We start from the raw sequence: 16583 nt of genomic DNA, 5'->3' as shown, positions 1-16583 counted from the left end.
TGCCTGGACCAGACTCTTGTCAGGTCCTTCCAACTCTAGGAAGATTCAACTCTAAGGGATTTTTTTTTTTTTTTAAACTTTGCCAAAATCCACATTGAATCAGGTTCCACAGGGGTTATGAAAGTTTATTCATTTATCCTTGATAATGATGGTGTGTTCCCACTAGACACCCTCTTAACATTCCTTTCAGCCAGGACTGGCTACATAATTAGTGGAGCCTAGTACAAATGAAACATGGGGACCCTTGTTCAAAAATTAAGAATTTCAAGATGGTTACGGCACAGTACAAGACCACACACAGGACCCTTCTAAGGGCAAAGCACAGGTCACACACGCATTGTCTGAGTTATCTAGCACTGCTATAGCAGAAATACCACAAGTGGGTAGCTTTAACAAACAGGAATTTATTTTCTCACAGCTTAGGAGTCTTTTTTTTTTTTTTTTTGAAGTCCAAATCCAGAGCACTGAATTCAGAACACTAGGGAAAGCTCTCCCTCTCTGTCAGCTCTGGAGGAAGGTCCTTGTCTCTTCTGAGCTCTGCTCCTGAGCAATTTTCATGTGGTTTGGCATCTCTCTTCCTCCATCTCTGCTTTCTTTTTCCACTTGCGTGTTTAATCTCCTTTATATCTCAAAAGAGATTAATTTAAGGCACATACTACACTAATCCTGCCTCATTAACATAACAAAGGCAACCCATTCCCAAATGGCATTATAACCACAGGCATAGATGTTAGGATTTACAACATATTTTGGGGGAACACAATTCAGTATATAGCACCCATGAAGCTAGCCCTGCTTGGTGATTCCACATTGCTCTGGTAAAGAGACAGTCTGAAATTTCCACACCCTCTTCCATCTCCAACCACTAGCCACTTCAGATATGAAAGGTCTTCAGCATTAGTCCAAAAAGTGAAGGCAAAGGATCTTTATTAGTGACAATGTTCAACCCATTCTTGTCCCTTGAGATGGGAGAAATACAAAAATGCAGACAAGAGCAGCTCTTTCATGGGAGAAGTGTTCAATACAACTGTATCAGAATTAGGCATCTGTTCAGTCTGTTTCCTGAAACTAGGACACACGTTGCTTCGGATGGTGGGATTTCAGTGGGAAAGAACAGATTGCTGTCGACTCAGGTATGCTAATAATGTTGTCTCAAAATGCAATAACAACATCCAAGCTTCTGAAATGGAAGCTGACTTGAAATTACCAACAAATGCATGAAAACAAAGAGACAACGATCCTTGGAGTTCTGCCCATTGTACGAGTGCATCCTAGGAATAAGAAATGAAAGCTAAGAAAATGAATCTCATCTGCCCACAAAATTGTGTTACGATGCTACAGAAGGAAACAACAAAAAAGCAATGTTAGACAAAACAGAGGGGCAGCAAAAACATCAGTGAGGCCAAGGAGAGTCGTTTAAAAGTTTCTTCAGTATAAGTACATCTTTCAGGTCAATTCAAATTGTATGAAGTACCTGAGAGGAAGTGGTCAGACACAAATAGAACAAAGTTCAGGAGTGAGAGCTGCTGAAGAAAAGAAAGGAACTGCAGTGTGGACTGCTGTGTGTAAGCAGGGCTGAAAATGATCTATGGGTCAAAAGTTGAGCTTGAGTCAGTGATACAGAATAGGACCCTGTGCTGAAAAGCTAACTTTGTTCTGATACAAAAAAAATAGAGATTAAAATGGAGGAACTAAGGGCAATTCTCTGATAATAGTCAGCACAGATTAATGCTCTTAGTGGCTTTCTATAATTAGTTCTAAAGACCAGAAGAAGGTTTGGAGAGTCGTAGAAAAAGACTGAAGCTTTGGGAAACAGATCCTACTATATATAAAAGCAAAGGGAACTGCTCATTTACCTTGAAGAAGAGATAATAGAGGGGTGTGTAAAAGGATGATTTTTATCACCATCTCTCTTCTTTATTAAAGAGCCCCCCATCCCCATCTCCACCCTCACCCCTACCTGACCCTTACCCAAGCAGATGCTAGACTCTGGTCACTCTAGGTGCACTCATCTGTCCCTGAACGCAGGGGCTGGGATGTCCAATTACCTCCCTATCTGTTAAAACCCGTCTCCTCCTTCCCACCTTATCTACCTGTTATAATCCCATTCCTCCAGCCCTCCCCACCCCTACAAGAAAGGGAGCTTTCCCAGGACATATGCTATGGTTTATTCATCCCCAGCTCTGTAAGGACATTCTAAAAAAAATATTTGTTGAATGAGTTCACTTTAAAAGCATTTCTTGAGACTCTATTACGGCAGATAATATGGAGGGTTCAAGGAAACAAGAGACAGACAAAGGACTCAAATCTCCAGAGGAGGAAAGGATGAATTTTCAAGTGACTCCGGTCCCTTGAACTGAGGGGATTTTTTAAAACATAGAAGAGAATAAGATGATAGTTTGAAAGTAGTATAGGTTCATGAATCATAGATTGATTGTATCGGATTCACATTATTAATCAGTATTTGGTCCAGTGGTATCATGAGGGTTGGTGTCACCCAGTGTGGTAACTCATGGTGTCACCTTCCCATGGACCTCCTCCCGTATCAGACCCTACAGAATCCGCAGTAATGTTTTTTGTACTAATGTCACTTGTAAATAGTAATTCCCATGTATCATTCCTTTTCTCTTAATTACTGAAAAATTCTCAAAAAATGTAATTGACACCGGTTCACAAATACTAATTGCCACAATATTGTAGCTAAAACACCAGAATATGTGACAAAATCAGTGACGGAAAAACACCAGCAGCAACGAAAACAACGGCGCGTCCTTGTAGTGCGTGCAGATGAAACCATATGATTCAAAGAGTCACTGTAATTGGGTAATGATGACAGCTCTGACCAGAGTGCATCAGAAGGTTCAAAAAGTAAATGAGCATAGAGTTTTGGCCTCATAGGTATACTGAAACATGTAATCTGAGCTTACAAAATGTTTTTTTTGGTGGTTATAACTACAGGGATACTTTTATAGACAGTCATTTTGGTGTCAACCCTTCTGACAGTGTCACTTGGTACAGTCCACACCCACCCCCACCCCCCGGACACCCCTAACTGGTTTGTCCAAAGCTACTAGATGTCTTAGTTGTTTAGTGCTGCTATGACAGAAACACAAGTGGAGAGCTTGAACAAACAGAAATTTATTTTCTCATAGTTTAGGAGGCTGGAAGTCCAAAATCAGGGCACTAGCTCTAGGGGAAAGGCTACTCTCTCTGTCAGCTCTAGGGGAAGGTCCTTGTCTCTTCAACTCCTTGGTGATCTTCATGTGGCATGGCATCTATGTTTCCACATCTCTGCTTGCTGGCTTGCTTGTTTAATCTCTTTCATATCTCAAAAGGAATGACTTAAGACACACCCGACACTAATACTGCCTCATTAACATAACAAACAAACTCTATTCCCAAATGGGATTATAGTCACTACAGGAGTTAGTATTTACAATGCATATTTTGGGGGGATACAATTCAATCCATATTACTAGACTAATTGTTGTTGTTGTTGTTTGGTGCTGTCAAGTCGGTTCCGACTCATAGCAACCTTATGCACAACAGAACGAAACACTGCCCGGTCCTGAGCCATCCTTACAATTGTTGTTATGCTTGAGCTCACTGTTGCAGCCACTGTGTCAATCCACCTTGTTGAGGGTCTTCCTCTTTTCCGCTGACCCGGTACTCTGCCAAGCATGATGTCCTTCTCCAGGGACTGATCCCTCCCGACAACATGTCCAAAGTTTGTAAGACGCAGTCTCGCCATCGTTGCCTCTAAGGAGCATTCTGGCCGCACTTCTTCCAAGACAGATTTGTTCATTCTTTTGGCAGTCCATGGTATATTCAATATTCTTTGCCAACACCACAATTCAAAGGCATCAATTCTTCTTCGGTCTTCCTTATTCATTGTTCAGCTTTCACATGCATGTGATGTGATTGAAAATACCATGGGTTGGGTCAGGCGTACCTTAGTCTTCAGGGTGACGTCTTTGCTCTTCAGCACTTTGAAGAGGTCCTTTGCAGCAGATTTACCCAATGCAATGCGTCTTTTGATTTCTTGACTGCTGCTTCCATGGCTGTTGATTGTGGATCCAAGTAAAACGAAATCCTTGACAACTTCAATCTTTTCTCCATTTATCATGATGTTGCTCGTTGGTCCAGTTGTGACAATGTTTGTTTTCTTTATTTTGAGGTGTAATCCATACTGAAGGCTGTGGTCTTTGATCTTCATTAGTAAGTGCTTCAAGTCCTCTTCACTTCCAGCAAGGAAGGTTGTGTCATCTGCATAACACAGGTTGTTAATGAGTCTTCCTCCAGTCCTGATGCCCTGTTCTTCATATAGTCCAGCTTCTTGTATTATTTGTTCAGCATACAGATTAAATAGGTGTGGTGAAAAAATACAACCCTGATGCACACCTTTCCTGACTTTAATCCAATCAGCATCCCCTTGTTCTGTCCAAACAACTGCCTCTTGATCTATGTAAAGGTTCCTCATGAGCACAATTAAGTGTTCTGGAATTCCCATCCTTCGCAGTGTTATCCATAGTTTGTTATGATCCACACAGTCGAATGCTTTTGCATAGTCAATAAAACACAGGTAAACATCCTTCTGGTATTCTCTGCTTTCAGTCAGGATCCATCTGACATCAGCAATGATATCCCTGGTTCCATGTGCTCTTCTGAAACCAGCCTGAATTTCTGGCAGTTCCCTGTCGATATACTGCTGCAGCCGTTTTTGAAGGATCTTCAGCAAAATTTTGCTTGCATGTGATATTAATGATATTGTTCTATAATTTCCACATTCAGTTGGATCACCTTTCTTGGGAATAGGCATAAACATGCATCTCTTCCAGTCAATTGGCCAGAAAGCTGTCTCCCATATTTCTTGGCATAGACGAGTGAGCACCTCCAGCGCTGCATCTGTTTGTTGAAACATCTCAATTGATATTCCATCAATTCCTGGAGCCCTGTTTGTTGCCAATGTCTTCAGAGCATCTTGGACTTCTTCCTTCAGTACTATCGTTCCTGATCATATGCCACCTCTTGAAATGGTTGACTATCGACTAATTCTTTTTGGTATAATGACTCTGTGTATTCCTTCCATCTTCTTTTGATGCTACCTGCATCGTTTAATATTTTCCCCATGGAATCCTTCACTATTGCAACTCAAGGCTTCAATTTTTTCTTCAGTTCTTTCAGCTTGAGAAACGCTGAGCATGTTCTTCCCTTTTGGTTTTCCATCTCCAGCTCTTTGCACATGTCATTATAATACTTTACTTTGTCTTCTCAAGAGGCCCTTTGAAATCTGTTCAGTTCTTTTACTTCATCAATTCTTCCTTTTGCTTTAGCTGCTTGACGCTCAAGAACAAGTTTCAGAGTCTCCTCTGACATCCATCTTGGTCTTTCTTTCTTTCCTGTCTTTTCATTGACCTCTTGCTTTCTTCATGGATGATGTCCTTGATGTCATTCCACAACTCGTCTGGTCTTTGGTCACTAGTGTTCAATGCGTTAAGTCTATTCTTGAGATGGTCTCTAAATTCAGGTGGGATATACCCAAGGTCATAGTTTGGCTCTCATGGACTTGGTCTGATTTTCTTCAGTTCCAGCTTGAACTTGCATATGAGCAATTGATGGTCTGTTCCACAGTCGGCCCCTGGCCTTGTTCTGACTGATGATATTGAGCTTTTCCGTCGTCTCTTTCCACAGATGTAATCAATTTGATTTCTGTGTGTTCCATCTGGCGAGGTCCATGTGTATAAAAAAATGTATAGTCACCGTTTATGTTGGCCATTTATGTTGGTGAAAGAAGGTATTTGCAATGAAGAAGTCGTTGGTCTTGCAAAATTCTATCATTCGATCTCCGGCATTGTTTCTATCACCAAGGCCATATTTTCCAACTACTGGTCCTTCTTCTTTGTTTCCAACTTTTGCATTCCAATCGCCAGTGATTATCAATGCATCTTGATTGCATGTTCGATCAATTGCAGACTGCAGCAGCTGATAAAAATCTTCTATTTCTTCATCTTTGGCCCTAGTTGTTAGCACGTAAATTTGAATAATAGTCATATTAACTGGTTTTCCTTGTAGGCGTACGGATATTATCCTATCACTGACAGGGTTGTACTTCAGGATAGATCTTGAAACGTTCTTTTTGAAGGTGAATGCAACACCATTCCTCTTCGAGTTGTCATTCCCAGCATAGTAGGCTATATGATTGTCCGATTCAAAATGGCCAATACCAGTCCATTTCAGCTCACTAATGCCTAGGATATCGATGCTCATGTGTTCCATTTCATTTTTGATGATTTCCAATTTTCCTAGATTCATACTTCATACATTCCAGGTTCCAATTATTAATGGATGTTTGCAGCTGTTTCTTCTCATTTTGAGTCATACCACATCAGCAAATGAAGGTCCTGAAAGCTTTACTCCATCCACATCATTAAGGTCGACTCTACTTTGAGGAGGCAGCTCTTCCCCAGTCATCTTTTGAGTGCCTTCCAACCTGGGGGGCTCATCTTCCAGCACTATATCAGACAATGTTCTGCTGCTATTCATAAGGTTTTCACTGGCTAATGCTTTTCAGAAGTAGACTGTCGGGTCCTTCTTCCTAGTCTGTCTTAGTCTGGAAGCTCAGCTGAAACCTGTACTCCGTGGGTGACCCTGCTGGTATCTGAATACCGGTGGTATAGCTTCCAGCATCACAGCAACACACAAGCCCCCACAGTACGACAAACTGACAGACATGTGGGGGACTAGATTAATAGGTATAGTAATACTATGGATTTATATGAGTATATATACTGCTAGCCTGCCTCCTGACACTAACAGCTCAAGAAATGATAGCTATTAGTATTATTATATTGACTTTAGCCACATATTTTACTATGTCTCTAATGATATAATAGTAATAAGAATAAAGGCTACCATTATGTGCCAAACATATCCTAAGTTCTGTACATAAAATATCACATTAAAACCCCATGAAGCCTGTTGCCATCTAACAGATTCTGACTCACAGCAACACTATATGACAGATTAGAACTGCCCCATAGGGTTTCCAAGGCTGTAATCTTTACAGAAGCAGACTGCCATATCTTTCTCCTGCAGAGTGGCTTGTGGGTTCAAAATGCCAGCCTTTTGATTGGCAGCCAGGCATTTAACCACTGCGCCACCAGGGCTCCTCAGAAACCCTACAAGGTAGGTATTAACATATCCATTTTAGAGTGTGGAAACTCAGATATAGAAAGGTTACGCATCTTTTCCAAGGACACAAAGCTAGGGAACTGCAGAACCCAGATTCCAGCCCAGGTCTGTCTGAGTTCCAAGCTCATGCTCTTAAAATGTAAACTGGTCCACAGGTTAGCAGCTGGTTTATCTTTTGCAGCCCAAGCCCAATGTTAATCAATACACTGATGTCAATTGGAAGGGTTCTTTAATGGTATTCACTCATTCACTCATTTCTTCATTTTTGGAGAGGTGAAGAAGGTGTTTATTCCAGACCTGTTCACCTATTGGTGAATATTATCAATAATAGCTAATATTTATGTAAACACTATGTACCAGGTGCCATTTAAGTACTTTATGTATATTAATACACTTATTTCAAACAACCCTATGTGAGGTAATGCAAGAGACTGATTACAAAGCAAAAAGAAACCCCTATTCTTTACATATCCATGCCCCTGAAGTATGGCTTTGTAGTTCTTCCCATTGGGAGGTAATGGAACCTAGTTCCTGCTCCTTGAATCTGGGCTGGCCTTGTGACTTGCTTGGATGTAGTGGAGATGACAATGTGGCAGATCTGAGCCTCAGCCTCAAGAAGCCCTGCAAGTTTCTACTTCTCATGCCATGAAAACAAGCCCAGATTAGCTTGCTGGAGAGGGCATTCCAGGCTACCCCAAAAGTGGAGCCACCCAGCCGACCTGCAATTGGCCACAAACAAATGAGGGCACCCAACCGAGACCAGAAAACCTGACCAGCAGAGCCCAGTTTAAATTGCCAATCTGCAGAATCCTAAATTTAATACATTACTGTTGTTATAAGGCACTAAATTTCGAGGTGTTTGTTAAGCAGCTATACCTACTGAACACAGGTAGGTGGACTATTACTGTTGTTAATTAGCTACCACAGAGCTGGCCTCCAACTCATGGTAACCCCAGGCCTTTCTTCCTAATCTTAGTCTGGAAGCTCCACTGAAGCCTGCAACATGCAAGCCTCCTCCAGGAGATATGTGGTGGCTGTGCATGAGATACATTCGCAGGGCATCGAACCCAGGTCTCCTACATGGAAGGCAAGAATCCTACTACTGAATAACCACTGCTCCCAGTCTGTTATTAGTGTACCCGTTATTAGCTTATCATTTTACATATGAAGAAACTGAAGCACAGAGGGGTTTAGTAATATGCCAAGGTAACACAGCTAACAAGTGGCAGGGCCAGGACTCCAACCCAAGTAATCTGGCTCCAGTGTCCATTCTCTTGACCATTACAACATCCTGCCTCTTGATCATTTCCAGGAAATCAAAGAAGGATTGCCTATAAAATTGAAAAATGACACAAAGCCAGGGGGAATGACTAATAAGATAGGTGACAGAATCAAGACGTAGAATGTTCTCAACATGTATGACCAAAAATCAGTTAAGATGAAACGTCACAAAAATATATATATAAAGTCCAAACATCATGTTACATGAGAAGGTAAGAATATTTAATATGACTGGAGCAGGGGAGGGGCAAGAGTCTGTAAGTTGTCTTAAAATACCTAAAGATTTGTCACAACGTTAAAGATGAAATAGGCTGATTCTGTGATGCTTTGGGGAGAAAACAGGGATTGATGATTCGAACTTAATCGTTATACTGGGTGCAAACAGAAAATGATTTTATTCTTTTCCCATTGCCTCTTCTGGCCTTCTCTGGATTTGTTCTTTTCCATTCCCCCATGAAATCTGTAGCAGCTTCCATGGTTTGTCTGGTCCTATCCAATCAAGTGGAAAGTTTCATTTCCGTAATTAAGACATCCCACAATCTAACATCAGCACTCTAAGCTCATTTACATTTAAGACTTTCTCCTCTCCCAGCTTGGAAGCTAAAAGAGGGAACAGTTGGGAAAGAGGTGATTTAATTAGTCTCTCTTCCTTGCTCCATCTCCTCCTCCATCCTGTCAGCCACCATTTTTATCCTTTCAGGGTCAAACCCAAGGATAAAAATAACACAGTAGCTAATATGGTTGTAATCTGGTGGTGGTGCTCTCTTGGGGGCAGAAGGACAGAGAAAATCATCACTTTCTTTTGTAAGCACCTAGGAGCTTCCTCTAAGAGTCAGGCTGGGACCTCTGACACAACTCCATCAGCTGAGGCAATACCTCTCTTCCCATGGGCTGCTTAAAGCTTTCCTCTAGCCACCCACCCCTCTGTTTGGGTCTCTTTGCCTCTCCAGAAGGTCCTCTTGGGTGGGATCCGTTTTGAGAAGACCCCAGACCAACTTCCCCTAGAAAACATGCACTTTTGCAGCACCATCAAGGAAAGTGCAGTTCCCTTCCATTGCAGCCTCTTCACTAGGTCACCAGCAGGGGGCAGCTGTGGGCACTGTCTCCAGCCTTTACAGACTTTTCACACACGTGTCAAAAACCAGGGGCCAAATTCCTCAAACTCCGGCTTGAGAGACTAAAGCATTTTCCTAACATCTATTGGGTCTAACTCTGGTGTTTTTACCTAATTTAACTGATTTTACCTAATTCAACCCCATAAACCTGCCGTCAAGTAGATTCTGACTCATAGTGACCCTACAGGACAGAGCAGAACTGACCCAAAGGGTTTCCAAGGCTGTTATCTTTTCAAAAGCCAACTGCCACATCTTTCTCTTGCAGAGCAGCTGGTGGGTTCAAACCACTGACCTTTCGGTTAGCAGCCAAGTGCTTCAACCACCGCGCCACCAGGGCTCCTCAATTCAACCACATACTCCCTTTTTTCTCACACAGCCCCTTCAGTTTTAGTCAAGTTACTGTTTACTGACCTCTCAGAATAGTCCTCTTGAGTCCCTTTTAACTTGGTTTAAGGGGAAATCCCATAGCACTCCAATAATCCCCTCAAAGAAAGAAGGTTCAAGAGGCTGTAGAGAGAGATGGGTGATTGGCTGATGCTCACAGAACAGCTTTTACAGTCTCCTTAATGCATGTATATAGGTGGTCAAGCACCCAGCTTCAGGTGTTGGGTACCTGGAACCTAACCACTGTTCTCAGCATTTAGAACCGCTGGAATTCTGAAAGAGTTTCGTTTTAACATACTATTATTTCTAGTGTCCATCACTACCCTTAAGAAATGTACATATTTGAAAAGAAAGTAATCCCAAGGGATCATGGAAGTGAGTGCATAATAATGTAGCCCACATGGTATCCGTAAGTGCTCCTTAAAAGGAAGGAAAGCTCTTGATAGACCAGAGAGTTTAGTTAGGACGGATTTCTCTGCTATTGGAGCATGTATCCCACACTGTTAAAGACCATTGTTTCTGGTCGTTCTTTGCTGATAGGTTATGAGCAGCTCAAGGGTGTGTCATCCATAATTGTATCCCAAGACTTAGCACAGTATCTGGCACGGCATTGTTTTTATTGTTGTTGCTGATTGCCATCAGGTTGGCTCTGACTCATGACGGCCTCATGTACAAAGGAATAAAATGTTGCTACTAGGTTTTACACCACCCTCACAACCACTGGTATGTTTGGGCCCATTGTTGCAGCTACTGTGTCAGTCCATCTCACTGAGGGCTTCCCTCATTTTCACCGACCCTCTACTTTACCAAACATGATGTCCTTTTCTAGCGTTTGGTCTTTCCTGATTACCTGTCTAAAATAAGCAAGTTGAAGTCTCACCATCCTCACTTCTAAGGAACATTCTGGTTGTATTTCCTCTACAACTGAGCTTTTCCTTCTTTTGGCAGTCCACAGTGGCACAGGTAAATGAATGAATGATCTAACGAGTGACTGAAGTGAGTATGGAAAGAACAGGGTTTCATTTAGGCCAAGAAAATGTGGAAGATCACTATAGATAAGGGAACAAAAGAAGGTATAATGGGAATAGGTAGCGGTTCAGAAACATCAATAAACATAGTAGTCTGACTAAACTGTGAGAAAATAAATTTGTTTGTTAAAGCCACCCATTTGTAGTACTTCTGTTATAGCAGCCCTAGATAACTAAGACAACCTCTAATTATATGTCAACTGGAGAAGGGGGAAGAGAATAACAAGGAGGAAAAGGAGGAAGAGGAGGAGGGGAGGAGGGAGGAGGAGACATTAGAATGAAGAGTGGTGGAAACGGAAATGCTTCCTCTACACTACAGGCCTTAACCTGGGCACCTCCATGGCAGTGTGTCACAAATATGATCGTCATCCGTTAGGTATCTCAAGGCAGAAAACAGCTTGGGAGCCACCAGGTAAAAGTATAGCACTAATCGAATCTTAACCAATCCCTCCAGAAAACAATTCTATAGTCACACCTCTATCTCCCTCAGTAAATTAGGTAGAACCTGAACCTCAATCATCAGTCCCAAAACAAACATAAACGGAGGTGAGGCCCCAACTCACCCAGCTAAGTCCTATTCGCACAGAAGATCAGATTTCACCTCCTTTGGGATAATCTTCCAGATGTAGCATGCATGAGGTAAAATTCATAGGCTGTGAGTCAGGTGGGCCATAGAAATACAGCTGTGTTTTCTTTAACTTAATTTACACTTGGTGGCAAGGGAGGGGGAGCAGAACTTAAATTGTCCATTCAAGAAAACTTCTTCAAGTAATTATTTCTTTTAACATGAGTCAGTAGGTGTTAAGCTCACTTAATTCCGAGTTCCCCCCCGCCATTCTCCTGGGGGAAATCTAAGCCCCGGAGAGGCCTGTGTGTCAATTTGGTTTGTAACAAGGAGAGCTGGGTCTTGGCCCTGGAATCCTCCATAGTCTAGCTTGCCCTGCCTGGTCTCTGGGTATCCTGCGTTGCTATTCACTGCCATGTGGCAGGTTCTGCCTGGTTCTTTTGAGCATCACACTAACAACAATGTTGAAGTCTGCACATCTAGCCAAAGTGGGGATCTCAAGGCCCTCACATTCTGCAGCCTCCACATCCTCATCCCAGCCTTCTCCCAAGTCACTGGGTCTCAGCACTTCCACACAGGGTTTGCTGGCTTCCCCACCCAGCAGGCAGAGTCTACGGCAAGGAGATTTGGAGGCACTATCTCAGGCCCACCAACCTCGAATCTCTCTCATCTGCCACCCGGATGGCACCTATGTTGCTCCAATTCCATGCTGAAAGAGGGGCTTCTGGTCTAAACCTTGAGAAACAAGGTGCAAGCTACCCTGCCCTGGCATTCTGGACATCTCCACTGCCCTTCCCTCCCTCCCCACCAGGTTCTTCCTGAAAGAAAAGGATGTGTGAGTGTGCTGGAGAGTAGGTAGACAATGACACTTAATATGATTTGTTGTCCTTCAATTCCTCTTTCACCCAGGATACTCCTCCTCAGTACCAAAGGACTTTCTTTTCTTTGGCTTGTATTTGCCCTCCATTTCCTGGGACAAAATAGGTATATATATATATATATATATATATATTTAAAAAAAAAACAAAAAACCTGTTTTACCACCTAATCTTAGTGGCCAAAGGGCTATAAGGAAAACCTCAAACTAAAGACAAGGGCAAGTACACTGGGAAATATTTTAAAAAATATTACCTTTTAAAACAATGTATGAAAATCGAGGGCTTCCTTTGTCTACTCCACCAAATTAAGAGCTTGAGAGTAGAGGCTGTTTACCTCATTTTGGTATTTCCAGCTGCAAATATTGAACATGTAGAAAAACAACTCCTAGGGGATCTTACTGACACTGAGTCAGTTAGAAGCTTCAACTTCAGACACGAACACTAGCAGACATCAGGATCAGATAATGGAACAGAATAGTCTAGAAACAGCCGTGCACACATAAACAATTGATTTTTGCAAAGGTGCCAAGGCAATTCACTGGACAAAGGGGAGTCTTTTCAACAAGTGGCTCTAGAACAATTATATAATCACATGCAAAAACGAATAGATACATACACTTCAATCTATAGCTGTGGTAGGCAGAATAATGTCCCCCACCAAAAAAATATGTCTTATTCTTGGAACTTCTGAATATGTTACTTTACATGGCAAAAGGGACTTTGCAGATGTGATTAAGGTTAAGGACCTTGAGATAGGAATATTATCCCATATTATCTGGGTAACCATTTGCCACAGAGTAGACTCCGAGTCATGGCGACCCCACGTGAGTCAGAGTAGAACAGGTTTTTCAATGGCTGATTTTTTGGAAGCAAATCACCAGGCCTTTCTTCTGAGGTGCCTCTCGGTAGATACGAACCTCCAATCTTTTGATTAGCAGATGAGTGCTTAACCATTTGTGCCACATATAATCACATGAGTCCTTAAAAGTAGAAGAGGAAGGCAGAAGAGTAGGTCAGAGAGATGAGACATGAGAAGGACTTGGCCAGCCATTGCTAGCTTTGAGGATGGAGAAAGGAGGCCATAGGCCAAGGATTGTGGCAGTCCCTAGAAGCTGGGAATGGCTCTCAGCTGACAGCTGGCAAGAAAATTGGGACCTCAGTCCTACAAACACAAGGAATTGAATTCTGCCAAGAACCTATGAGTAAGGAAATGAATTTTCCCCTAAAGCCTCCAGAAAACAGCCTACAGACACCTTGATTTTAGCGTGGTATGACCTATGTGTGAGCTCTCAAAACTCAGTAAGAAAACAAACAAATGAAAAAGGAAAAGGTTTGAACAGACTTCTGATCTACAGAACTGCAATATAATACATTTGTATCATTTAGGCCACTAACTTTATGGTAGTTTATTACAGCATCAATAGAAAATTAATACCTCACACCACATTCAAAATTAACTTAAAATGGATCATAGATCTAAATGTAAAACCTCATTAACCATACAACTCCTAGAAGAAAACACAGGAGAAGTTTTGTGACCTTGTGTTGGCAAACATTATTTAGATACAATACAGAAAGCGTTCGTCTATACAAGAATAAATTGATACATTTGATTTCATTGAAATTAAAAATGTATGCTCTTCAAAAGATACTGTTAAGGAAGTAAAACGAGAAGCCATAAACTAGGAAAAAATATTTGCAAATCATATATCCGAAAAGGACTTTTCCTCAGAAAATAACAAATAACTTTGTAAACTCAGTAACAGCAAAACAGATAAACATAAAATGGGCAAAAGATGTGAACAGATACTTCATCAGAGAAGATATATGGATGACAAATAAAACCAAAAACCAAACCTGTTGAGTCGTTTCCAACTCATAGCAACCCCATAGGACAGAGCAGAACTGCCCCATAGAGTTTCCAAGGAGCACCTGGTACATTAAAACCGCCGACCCTTTGGTTAGCAGCTGTAGCACTTAACTACTATGCCACCAGGGTTTCTGGATGAAAATAAGTACATGAAAAAAGGCTTTAAATCACTGTTGTTGTTGTTGTTGTTTACCATCAAGTTGATTCTGACTTACAGTGACCCTCTATGACAGGGTAGAACTGTCCCATAGAGTTTCCTTGACTGTAATCTTTACAGGAGCAGATCACCAAACCTTTTCTCCCAAGGAGCGGCTGAGTGGGTTTGAACTGCTGACTTTTCAATTAGCAGCTAAGCACTTAACCACTATGCCACCAGGGCTCCCTTTAAAATCACTCATCATATAAAAATGAAAATTTTTCATTTCATTCTCCACAAGGAGATACCACTACACAAGTGCTGGCAAAGATGTGAGGCAACTGCAACTTTCACACACTGCTGGTGGGGATGTAAAATGGTATAATCACTCTGGAAAACAATTTGGCTGTTTCCTAAAAAATTTAACATCTACATCCCAGATGATCCAGCAGGCCACTCCTAGGTGTTTACTCAAAAGAAATGAAAGTGTATGTCCATACAAAGACTTAGAGGTGAATGTCTATACCAAAACCAAACCCCGTGCCCTGGAGTCAATTCTGACTCATAGTGACCCTACAGGACAGAGCAGAACTGCCCCATAGTGTTTCCAAGGAGTGCGTGGAGGATTTGAACTGCTGACCCTTTGGTTAGCAGCTGTACCACTTAACCACCACGCCACCAGGGTTCACTGCAGCTTTATTTGTAAAAGTCCAAAGCTGGAAGCAATTCAAATATCCATCAACAGGTGAAAAGATAAACAAACTGTGAGATATCCATACAATGGAATACCACCCAGCAATAAAAAAAAAAAGAATGAACTGTTCATACATACGACACAGATGAGTATCAAAATAATTAGGCTGAAAGAAGGTAGACAATAAAAGAGTGAATACTGTATAATTCAATTTGGGTTAAATTAGATGGAATGCAAACTAACGTATAATGACAAAAAGCAGATCAGTGATTGGGGAAAACACGATGGGGAGGGACAGGAAAGAGGGGTTACGAAGGAGCAAGAGGAGCCTTTCAGGGGTGATGAATACTCACTATGGTGATTGTAATGATGATTTCACACGTGTATCCTATGTTAGGAGTCCCTGCGTGGTGCAGTTAAGTGCTTGACCGTAGCTGAAAGGTTGGTAGTTCCAACCCACCCAGAGGCTCCTGGAAAGACAGGCTCTGCGCACATGGGGCTGCCATGAGTCAGAATCGATTTGACAACTTAAAACAAACTTATGTCAGAACTTATCAAACTGTCCACTTTAAATATGTGCAGTTATTGTATGTCAATTATATCTTGATAAACCCCTTGCTGCTAAGTCGATTCCGACTCATAAAGACCCCATAGGATAGAGGAGAACTGCCCCCATGGGGTTTCCAAAGAGCGGTTGGTGGACTGAACTGCTGACCTTTCCGTTAACAACCAAGCTCTTCACCACTGCACCACCAGGGCTCCTATATCTTGATAAAGCTGTTTAAAAATGCATTAAAATAAGGGAAATTTTAAAAAATAAATAAAAGGCAGGATCAGATGGTGGTACCAATAAATTGTATTAGCCAGGCATCACCAGAAGAGTAAGGTGGGGTTTCTTTGGCTGCTTTGGAAAGTCATACGAGAAAAGTGAGGGCGCCAGTGGCCATGGACAGAACTGCTTGTCGTGGGGTCACCTGAAACGGTGTGGGCTGGGGTGCTGGATGAAAATCCTTGGGTGCGTGAGAAAAGGGTTGAAAGAGGGATGCTTGAAGTTGAATCCCAGGTAAGTTCTTCATCCCCCGCCCCCCCGCCTTCGTCCCGCCTTGTAAGGGGCCAAATGCACCTCCAGTAGCCTGGTTTTCATTTCTAAGTTTCTGTGAGCAATTTGTTTTGTACGGAGTTGGGTGGCGTCCACGTGTCATCTGCGACGTCCAATCCAGAGTGAAAATAACCCCTTACAATCATTGATCAGGAAATATCTCGCCACAATCAACAGGGTACTGATCCAACCGGGAAAGCACGAGTCTCACAGCCGCGCACCCTCCTCTCGCCTCCAGTTCCGACAACCCTCCCCTGCTCCGCCCCGCCTCACCTTTTCCTTCCGGAAAGTCTCCTCCGGGCCGGGCGGGAGGCGGAGTCGGCCCGGGCCCCGCCCCCGCGC

At 42.3% G+C, this 16583-nt stretch overlaps 1 long non-coding RNA gene across 1 annotated transcript in view; it reads right to left on the bottom strand.

Moving 5' to 3' along the window:
- LOC126065746 (uncharacterized) overlaps positions 1–16580 on the bottom strand; it is a 152045-nt gene extending 135465 nt beyond the window's left edge. Inside the window, exon 1 of the long non-coding RNA XR_007514921.1 lies at positions 16515–16580. This is a non-coding gene — a long non-coding RNA (uncharacterized LOC126065746). The remainder of the gene's footprint in view (positions 1–16514) is intronic.
- Between the last annotated feature and the right edge of the window lie 3 nt (positions 16581–16583).

Source organism: Elephas maximus, chromosome 22, assembly GCF_024166365.1.
Source record: "Elephas maximus indicus isolate mEleMax1 chromosome 22, mEleMax1 primary haplotype, whole genome shotgun sequence".
NCBI lineage: Eukaryota > Metazoa > Chordata > Mammalia > Proboscidea > Elephantidae > Elephas > Elephas maximus.
The sequence above is the reverse complement of the archived record's forward strand: the minus strand, read 5'-3'. Positions and strand labels throughout refer to the sequence as shown.